The 10,828-nt window shown below is 42.9% G+C and overlaps 1 pseudogene; it reads right to left on the bottom strand.

Moving 5' to 3' along the window:
* Positions 1 to 3,345: 3,345 nt before the first annotated feature.
* On the bottom strand, positions 3,346 to 10,523 carry LOC137376777 (histone chaperone ASF1 pseudogene; annotated as a pseudogene).
* Positions 10,524 to 10,828: the final 305 nt, after the last annotated feature.

The raw sequence follows: 10,828 nt of genomic DNA, 5'->3' as shown, positions 1-10,828 counted from the left end.
CTTCATCCTAGGGTCTTAAAAGAAGTGGCCAGTGTTACGACCGAGAAGGGAGGAGTGCACTGTTTTATATTCCCACTTCTCCACAGGTCACAACATATTATTTTTACGTTTTCCCAATTATCGATATGGTCAATCATATACTCTATTTTCCCCAGAACAGAACACACTAACCAGGTTTCTTTCATGAACAACAAAATTATCAGATTATAAAACAAGTATTAACTAGTAATGAAGTAAAACATAAACACAAAGATTGAAATTTTACAAGTCTCAACATTAAATTTTTTAAAGTTCCCTTTTCACCTTAACCAAATTTTTAAGTCCAAGGACTTAGTCCTTTCACACACACACACATATATATATATAAATATATATATACATACACACACCAGTTAACCGAAAAAATAAAAAGGGATTTTTGGATCAGAGCTTTATTGGAAACAAAAAGCACTTGGGTTGATTATTTGCTTGTTTTGAAGAAAACAGCAGATGAGATATGTTATTCCAAAACTGGCATACAGTCTAACTTCTGAGTACACTTTGACAGGTCACTCGGATCTTTCAGAACAGTTCTTTTCAAGCAGCATTGAAAATGAATTTATCAGGCTTTCTTCCAAGACAGAAAACGAGATGAATCGACACAGTGGACTTCACAGCATCGTTTCTGAAAATTCTGGAAAGCAAGCTGAGTTGTGATCTTCTCTCCTTTCTGCTTCTTCAGCAGACTTGACTTTATCTCACTCCAGAAGGTAAAACCACACACACACAACCAGAATGCTTGTGAGTTTTCAGTCCATCCCAGGCACTCTGTTGCTACTGGGCTTGTCCAATCAAAGGGGCGCTTGTCACATCTCTGGCCCATTACCAGGGTTACTTTTCTATCTTTCACTTGAGTCATGTGACAACCAGTAACACTGTTACCAATCCGGTTCCCACAGGTCCTCTTGATGGCTTTCTTTTTTAAAATAAACTGGTCCAACATTCATTCAGTTTAACTATAAATTCCTTTTAAAAATATCTTTATTAAAAACAATCAATTTCATAACACTAGTGAGATAGTTAATGGGTTGGTTTTATATTCCAAAATTTCCTGGATTCGGGCAAGCGTCCATTAGATTGGAAAATAGCCAATGTAACTCCATTATTCAAAAAGGGAGGGAGACAGAAAGCAGGAAACTACAGGCCAGTTAGCTTAACATCTGTCTTAGGGAAAATCTTACAAACATTATAGCAGGGCACTTAGAATAATTCAAGATAATCAGGCAGAGTCTTCCTGGTTTTGTGAAAGGCAAATCATGTTTAACCAATTTATTGGAGTTCTTTGAAGAAGTAACATGTGCTGTGGATAAAAAGGAAACGGTGGATGTACTGTACTTAGATTTCCAGAAGGCATTTGACAAGGTTATTGCGGAAAATAAAAGCTCATGGTGTAGGGGGTAACATTTTGGCATGGATAAAAGATTGTCTAACAGGAAACAGAGAGTAGGCATAAATGGGTCATTTTCTGGTTGGCAAAATGTAACGAGTGGATCAGTGCTGGGGCCTCAACTTTTTACAATTTATATAAATGACTTGGATGAAGGGACCAAAAGTATGTTTGCTAAATTTTCTAATGACACAAAGATAGGTTGGAAAGTACGTTGTGAAGAGGACATAAGGAGGCTTCAAAGGGATATAGATAGGTTAAGTGAGTCGACAAAGATCTGGCAAATGGAGTATAATGTGGGAAAATGTGAAATTGTCCATTTTGGCATGAAGAATAAAAAAGCATATTTTCTAAACGGTGAGAGATTGCAGAGGTCTGAGATGCAGAGGGATCTGGGTGGCCTAATGCATAAATCAAAAAAGTTCAGCATGCAGGTACAGCAAGTAATTAGGAAAGCTCATAGAATGTTATCATTTATTGTGAGGAGAATTGAATACCAAAGTATCGAGGTGATGCTTCAATTATACAGGGCATTGGTGAGACCACATTTGGACTTCTGTGTACAGTATTGGTCTCCTTATTTAAAGAAGGATGTGGTGTATTTCAGAAGGCTTTTGATAAGGTCCCACACAGGAGGTTAGGAAACAAAATTAGAGCATATGGGATTGGGGTAATATATTGCTATGAATTGAGAATTGGTTAACAGACAGATAGCAGAAAGTAGGAATAAATGGGTCATTCTCAGGAATGGCAGACTGTTACTAGTGGGGTACTGCCAGGTTCAGTGCTTGGGCCACAGCTGTTGAAAATCTATACAAATGATTTGAATGTGGGGACCAAATATTTCCATGTTTGCTGATGACACAAAACTGAGTGGGAATGTCAGTTGGAGGAGGATGCAAGGAGGCTTCAAGGGAATTTTGACAGGCTAAGTGAATGGGCAAGAACATGGCAGATGGAATATAATGGGAATAAGTGTGAGGTGATCCACTTTGGTAGAAAAACAGAAAGGCGGAGTATTTCTTAAATGATGAGAGGTTGGGAAGTGTTGATGTCCAAAGGGACCTGGGTTTCCTTGTTCATGAGTCACTAAAAGTTAGTATGCAAGTGCAGCAAGCAATTAGGAAGGCAAATGGTATGTTGACCTTCATTGTAAGGGGATTTCAGTGAAGGAATAAAGATGGCTTGCTGCAATTGTATAAAGCCTTGGTGAGACCGCACCTGGAATATTGTGGACAGTTTTAGTCTGCTTATTTAAGGAAGGAGACACTTGCCATAAAGGGAATGCAAAATTAAGGTTCACCAGACTAACCCCTGGGATGGCGATATTTTTTTAAAATTCTTTCATGGGATGTGGGCATTGCAGGCCAGGCCAGCATTTATTGCCCATCCCTAATTGCCCTTGAACTGAGTGGCTTGCTAGGCCATTTCGAGGGCATATAAGAGTCAACCACATTGCTGTGGATCTGGAGTCACATGTAGGTCAGACCAGGTAAGGACAGCAGATTTCCTTCCCTAAAGGACATTAGTGAACCAGATGGGTTTTTACAACAATCGACAATGGTTTGAAGGCCATCATTAGACCAGCTTTAAATTCCAGATTTATTAATTGAATTCAAATTCCACCTTCTTCTGTGGTGAGATTCGAACCCATGTCCCCACAGCAATACCTGGGTTTTGGAGTTACTAGCCCAGTGACAATACCAGTACGCCACCGCCTCCCCTATATTGTTTTATGAAGAGAGATTAAGGAAGCTGGTCCTGTATCCTCTAGAGTTTCGAAGAATGAGAGGTGATCTCATTGAAACATACAAAATTCTTACAAGTCGTGACAGGGTAGATGTGGATAGTGGCTGGTGAGTCTAGAACTAGGGGACATGGTCTCAGAATAAGGGGCAGGCCATTTAAGACTGAGATGAGGAGGAATTTCTTGATTCAGAGGGTGGTGAATCTGTAGAATTCTCTACCTCAGAGGACTGTGGAAGCTCAATCATTGAGCATGTTCAAGACAGAAATCATAGATTTCTGGATACTAATGACGTCAAGGGATATGGGGATAGTGGGGAAAAATGGTGTAGAGGTAGATTATCAGCCATGATCTGCTTGAATGGCCTACTCCTGCTCCTATTTCCTGTGATGTTAATACTTGAAAGCAGTTCGGAGAAGGTTTATTAGACTTATACCTGGAATGGCAGGTTGGCAGACGAGGAAAGATTGGGCAGGCTAGGCTTGTATCCGCTGGAGTTTAGAGCAGTAAGCAGTGACTTGATTGAAACACATAAGATCCTGAGGGGTCTTGACAGGGTGAATGTGGAAACGATGTTTCCTCTTGTGGGAGAATCTAGAACTCGGGGTCACTGTTTAAAAATACAGGGTCACCCACTTAAGACAGAGATGAGGAGAATTTTTTTTCTCAGAGTCGTGAGACTTTGGAACTCTCTTCCTCAAAAGACAGTGGAAGCAGAGTCGTTGAATATTTTTAAGGCAGAGGTAGATAAGTTCTTGATAAGCAAAGGTTATTGGAGGTCGGCAGGATTGTGGAGTTGAGGTTACAATCAGATCAGCCATGATCTTATTGAATGGTGGAGCAGGCTCGAGGGGCCGAGTGGCCTACTCCTGCTCCTAATTCGTATGTCCGTACATAAACTAACTGGCTGTAGTTGGGAGGACTGTCCTTACACCCTTTCTTGAATTTGCCACTCTCCAATCCTCTGGTAACTCCCCTTTCTAGCAAAGATTAGATGATTATGGCAAGCCCTTCCACTCTCTTCACTTCCACTTACTTTAGCAACCTGGGATGCAAGCCATCCAGACCCAGTGACTTATCTACCCGAAGCATAGCCAGCCTTTCCAGTACCTCCTCTCAATTTTTTACGCTATCGATTGCCTCTACTCTCTCCATTTCGACTGATATTTTGTCACATTCCTCTTCCTTAGTAAACACCAATATAAAGTACTCATTAAATATTCTAGCTTTGCCCCTGCCTCTAAGTATATATTACCCTCTTTGTCCCTAATAGGCTCCATTTCACCTCTTACTACCCGCTTACTATTTACATGCCGGTAGAATGCCGGCTGCATTTTATGTTGACTGCCATTCTCTTCTCATATTCTCTCTTTCCCAGTCTAATTTTCCTCTTCACCTCTGCTCTCAACTTATTGTATTTGGCCTGGTTCTCACTTAAAGAATTCACCTGACATGTATCCAACACCCTCTTTTTTTTGTTTCATCATAATCTCTATCTCCCTGGTCATCCAAGAAGGCCTGTTTTTGCTTCCCCTACCTTTCAAAGAACAAAGAAAATTACAGCACAGGAACAGGCCCTTCGGCCCTCCAAGCCTGCGCCGATCCAGATCCTCTATCGAAACATGTCGCCTATTTTCTAAGAGTCTGTATCTCTGCTTCCTGCCCATTCATGTATCTGTCTGGATACATCTTAAAAGACGCTATCATGCCCGCGTCTACCACTTCCGCTGGCAACGCGTTCCAGGCACCCACCACCCCCTGCGTAAAGAACTTTCCACGCATATCCCCCCTAAACTTTTCCCCTTTCACTTTGAACTCGTGACCCCTTGTAATTGAATCCCCCACTCTGGGAAAAAGCTTCTTGCTATCAACCCTGTCTATACCTCTCATGATTTTGTACACCTCAATCATGTCCCCCCTCAACCTCCGTCTTTCTAATGAAAATAATCCTAATCTACTCAACCTCTCTTCATAGCTAGCGCCCTCCATACCAGGCAACATCCTGGTGAACCTCCTCTGCACCCTCTCCAAAGCATCTACATCCTTTTGGTAATGTGGCGACCAGAACTGCACGCAGTATTCCAAATGTGGCCAAACCAAAGTCTTATACAACTGTAACATGACCTGCCAACTCTTGTACTCAATACCCCGTCCGATGAAGGAAAGCATGCCGTATGCCTTCTTGACCACTCTATTGACCTGCGCTGCCACCTTCAGGGAACAATGGACCTGAACACCCAAATCTCTCTGTACATCAATTTTCCCCAGGACTTTTCCAGATACTGTATAGTTCACTCTTGAATTGGATCTTCCAAAATGCATCACCTCGCATTTGCCCTGATTGAACTCCATCTGCCATTTCTCTGCCCAACTCTCCAATCTATCTATATTCTGCTGTATTCTCTGACAGTCCCCTTCACTATCTGCTACTCCACCAATCTTAGTGTCGTCTGCAAACTTGCTAATCAGACCACCTATACTTTCCTCCAAATCATTTATGTATATCACAAACAACAGTGGTCCCAGCACGGATCCCTGTGGAATACCACTGGTCACACTTCTCCATTTTGAGAAACTCCCTTCTACTACTACTCTCTGTCTCCTGTTGCCCAGCCAGTTCTTTATCCATCTGGCTAGTACACCCTGGACCCCATGCGACTTCACTTTCTCCATCAGCCTACAATGGGGAACCTTATCAAACGCCTTACTGAAGTCCATGTATATGACATCTACACCCCTTCCCTCATCAATCAACTTTGTCACTTCCTCAAAGAATTCTATTAAGTTGGTAAGACATGACCTTCTCTGCACAAAATCATGTTGCCTATCACTGATAAGCCTATTTTCTTCCAAATGGGAATAGATCCTATCCCTCAGTATCTTCGCCAGCAGCTTCCCTACCACTGACGTCAGGCTCACAGGTCTATAATTACCTGGATTATCCCTGCTACCCTTCTTAAACAAGGGGACAACATTAGCAATTCTCCAGTCCTCCGGGACCTCGCCCGTGTTTAAGGATGCTGCAAAGATATCTGTTAAGGCCCCAGCTATTTCCTCTCTCGCTTCCCTCAGTAACCTGGGATAGATCCCATCCAGACCTGGGGACTTGTCCACCTTAATGCCTTTTAGAATACCCAACACTTCCTCCCTCCTTATGCTGACTTGACCTAGAGTAATCAAACATCTGTCCCTAACCTCAACATCTGTCATGTCCCTCTCCTCGGTGAATACCGATGCAAAGTACTCGTTTAAAATCTCACCCATTTTCTCTGACTCGACGCATAACTTTCCTCCTTTATCCTCGAGTGGGCCAATCCTTTCTCTAGTTACCCTCTTGCTCCTTATAATTGAATAAAAGGCTTTGGGATTTTCCTTAACCCTGTTTGCTAAAGATATTTCATGACCCCTTTTAGCCCTCTTAATTCCTCGTTTCAGATTGGTCCTACATTCCCGATATTCTTTCAAAGCTTCGTCTTTCTTCAGCCTCCTGGACCTTATGTATGCTTCCTTTTTCCTCTTAGCTAGTCTCACAATTTCACCTGTCATCCATGGTTCCCTAATCTTGCCATTTCTATCCCTCATTTTCACAGGAACATGTCTCTCCTGCACGCTAATCAACCTCTCTTTAAAGGCCTCCCACATATCACATCTGTTGGAATGTACCCAGTCTGTACCTGAAGCAACTTTTCCAATCCATTTTTCCCTGTCAGTATTCAGTTCCACTTTATCCTGGTTTGATCCTTACCCACTGCATTGAAATTAGCTCTCTTCCAATCTAGCTGTTCTGCCTCATACCTTTCCTTGCTTTTCTGCATTACAAATCTAAACCTTATGATACGATGATCACTCTTATCCAAGTACACCCCCACAGACACTTGGTCTACTTGGCCCACCTTATTTCCTAGCACCAGATCCAGCAATGCTTCCTTTCTAGTTGGGCTGAGAACATACTGATCAATAAAGTTCTCCTGAACACATTGCAGAAATTCCTCCCCCGCCTTTCCTTTTACTCTAATTGATATTTGGGTAATCAAAGTCCCCTAATATCACCACTCTATAGTTCTTGCACATCACTGATTTCCCTGCATACTTGCTACTGTATCTCTCTCTCTCTCTCATGATTTGGAGGCCTATAGAATACCCCTGGTAGCATGATTACACCCATTTTTCTTCTCAACTCTAATCAAGGACATCCCATCTTTCCAACACTACAATGTCTTCCCTAATCAGTACTGCCAGCCTACCTCCCTTTTTTCCTTCTCTACCTTTTCTGTACACTTTATATCCTTATATATTAAGCACCCAGTCCTCACCATTTTTAAGCCACGTTTCCGTTATTGCCATTACATCATATTCCCATTACTGCTATTTGTGCTTGTAGCTCACCAACCTTATTCACCACATTTTTCGCATTTACATACATGCATTGTAATCCTGTCTTTGCATTCCTCATCGCCCTTCTCAGTCTATCATATCTAATATCGAACTACTCCCTTCTATAGAGCTGTCCAACACTCACATTATGCACTTTATTCCTCTTTTCTACTTCTATCTGCTGGTGCCCAACCCCTGCCAATTTAGTTTGAATCCTCCCCAATCACACTGGAGAACCTCCCCATAAGGACATTGGTTCAGTCCTGTTGAGGTGCAACCCGTTCCTTTTGAATAGGTGCCTCTGCTCCTGAACTGCTCCCAATGCCCCAAGAATCTGAAGCCCTCCCTCCTGCACCATGCTTCAACCCATGTATTAATCCTATCGTCTTATTTCTACACTCACTAGCGCAGGGCACAGGGAGTAATCCAGAGATTACTAACTTTGAGGTCCTGCTCTTTAGCTTCCTCCCTAGATGCTGAAAATCTGACTGTCGGAGCTCAATACCTGTTTTTTCTATGTCGTTGGTACCAACATGCACCGCAGCTTCTGGCTCACTACCGTCCCCCTGCAGAATATCCTGAACCCTCTCCATGATGTCCTTTTCTCTGACACCAGGAAGACAACACACCATGCAGTCTCAGAATGACAGTTACAGAAATGCCTGTCTGTTCCCATGACTATGGAATCTTCTATAACAACTTTCTACACTTTGTTGCTCCCTCCTATACCGTCTATTGACCATTGGTGCCATGGTCTGGACTGCACTCCTTCAGGGTATCATCACTCCCTGATTGTGAGTGGCACACAACCCCAAGACTCCTGGGCCTCCTGCTTCTTCCTAGTCTTCTGGATGGTCATCCACCTAGTATCCTGAACTCTTACTGCCTGTGTGATGACCACCTCCTGGAAAGTACAATCCTGGAAACTCTCCTGCACCCTGATGCTCTGCAGTGACCCCTCTGAGCTCACATGCTCTTGCTAGGCCCCGCCCACAAAGGGTGATGACCCAAAGTCTGAGGCCCCGCCGAAGAAGGGTGTTTTCCAAATGTGCACTGCATTGACTTCACCACTGGGATCAAACAGATTTACACCTCTAATCCCAGCAGATTCCAATCTGCCAAAAGCCATATCCAACTGTAACAGTTCATCAACCTAATCCAATACTTTGCTCCTCGTTGTCACTGTCAAATCCTCCAGTACTGATATTTAGCACAACCAAGATTCAGCTTGCTTCACAGACTTTATTCAGCCATCTTCACTCGATACAGCCCTTCAATATGTGCGATGTGATTTAGCCCCCAGATCAGATGACCTCCTAACGAGTGCAGAATGTATGATTAGATTAGATTAGATTAGAGATACAGCACTGAAACAGGCCCTTCGGCCCACCGAGTCTGTGCCGAACATCAACCACCCATTTATACTAATCCTACACTAATCCCATATTCCTACCAAACATCCCCACCTATTCCTACCAAACATCCCCACCTATTCCTATATTTCCCTACCACCTACCTATACTAGTGACAATTTATAATGGCCAATTTACCTATCAACCTGCAAGTCTTTTGGCTTGTGGGAGGAAACCGGAGCACCCGGAGAAAACCCACGCAGACACAGGGAGAACTTGCAAACTCCACACAGGCTGTACCCGGAATCGAACCCGGGTCCCTGGAGCTGTGAGGCTGCGGTGCTAACCACTGCGCCACTGTGCCGCCAATGTATCTTAATATAATATAAGCAAAACACTGTGGATTCTAGAAATCTGAAATAAAAACAAAAGTGCTGGAAATACTCAGCAGGTCTAGCAGCATCTGTGGAGTAGAGTTAACGTTTCAGGTCTGTGACCTTGCATCAGAATTCATATCTTATAGTATCTAATGTGTAAATACTGTATTGTATCTACTATGTGAGTACCATGTCGTATCTAATATGCAAATCCACATAACACTCAGTAATCAGCATGACATGGGAGGGTGGCCTTCTCCTGCCACCCTCCAGAAAGAGGACCTGCCTCCTCTCCCTCATGCCTGCAGGAGGGCCTCCAGGTCTGCATTAGCAAAGCAAGGTACAGCCTTGCCTCGGGTTCCAGCCCTCTGCCTCTCCTGCTCCATCAGTAATACAGCAATTGTTTCATGAAATGACAGCCATCTGTTTAAATCAGGCCTGCAGTTGTTCAGTGCGGCCTCCGTTTCTAACCCCGCAGTGGCCAATTGGCAACCCAACCAGCCCTCCAGCCAATAAATTGGGCACCCACTTGAAATTCAGGGCCTGTAACTGCTACCCCCGAGGGCGGAATTGGGACCCGGAAACAGTCCCGACGTCTGTTTCCGATCCCGGACAGAAAAATCAGGCCCCATCTATTTTGTTGAAACTATTTCACGCTTCAGATAATGTACTTTTAGCTTTATCTTTTTTCTGTTTTCCTCTGATGTCACTTAGAGGCTGAAGGCAATGTACTTGTGGAAAGAACGAACTGTATTTTAAGATTTTTGCATTCAGAATCAGTTGTTTTTTCACTACTGTTTTATCCCAGTTCATATGGAACATTGTAACTTGTGAACTTGATAACAAAATGTTTCGCTGAAGCTTAGAGAAATTTGGTTTCATAGGAGGATTTACACACAGCTCTAGATTGTTGTAATCATTTACATAACACACAACTCTGATAAATTCTTGACCCTGGTAAATGCAGGTTATTTTGAACAACCGCTACTCTAACTACATCCACATCTGAGATTAAGGAAGGATTTGCTGAACACATGTCTTCCAGCAAGAACAGGTCCCACCATTATAGAGTCCACGACTTGGTCATATTATTCACTTTTAGTTGAACCCATATAAATGATTTTCCATTCCAAGTTCTGAGACAGATCTTCAATGCACTCGAAGGTAATTTGGAACAGAAAAGGGTTGAAAAACAGTGATAGGGTGTCCATCACTATCATCACGTTCTTCACCTGCACCTTTGACATCGCTCCTCTGTTTTTTTTTTAAAACCTGCCTCAGACCCACCTGTGCCGATTTAAAACAGAGACAGTGGGCTGGTTTGGCCGAGTGTGACAGATTCCAAGTCTTGACTTTCCAGCTCTAGTCCCTATTGATGATATCGAGTTGCAACTCTCTCAATGGCTCAGTAGTCCCTCGGACTCACTAGGCCATTGAAAAACTGAAAACTGACAACTGATGCCAGCTGCTACTTCTTTTTAAGTTGCCAGGAAATGTTGGATAGCCAGTAAGGTAATACTAGGAAACTGATTTAAATCTTATTAAAAATAAA

The sequence above is a fragment of the Heterodontus francisci genome, chromosome 13 (assembly GCF_036365525.1).
Source record: "Heterodontus francisci isolate sHetFra1 chromosome 13, sHetFra1.hap1, whole genome shotgun sequence".
Lineage (NCBI taxonomy): Eukaryota > Metazoa > Chordata > Chondrichthyes > Heterodontiformes > Heterodontidae > Heterodontus > Heterodontus francisci.
This window is presented reverse-complemented; position numbering and strand designations above follow the sequence as displayed.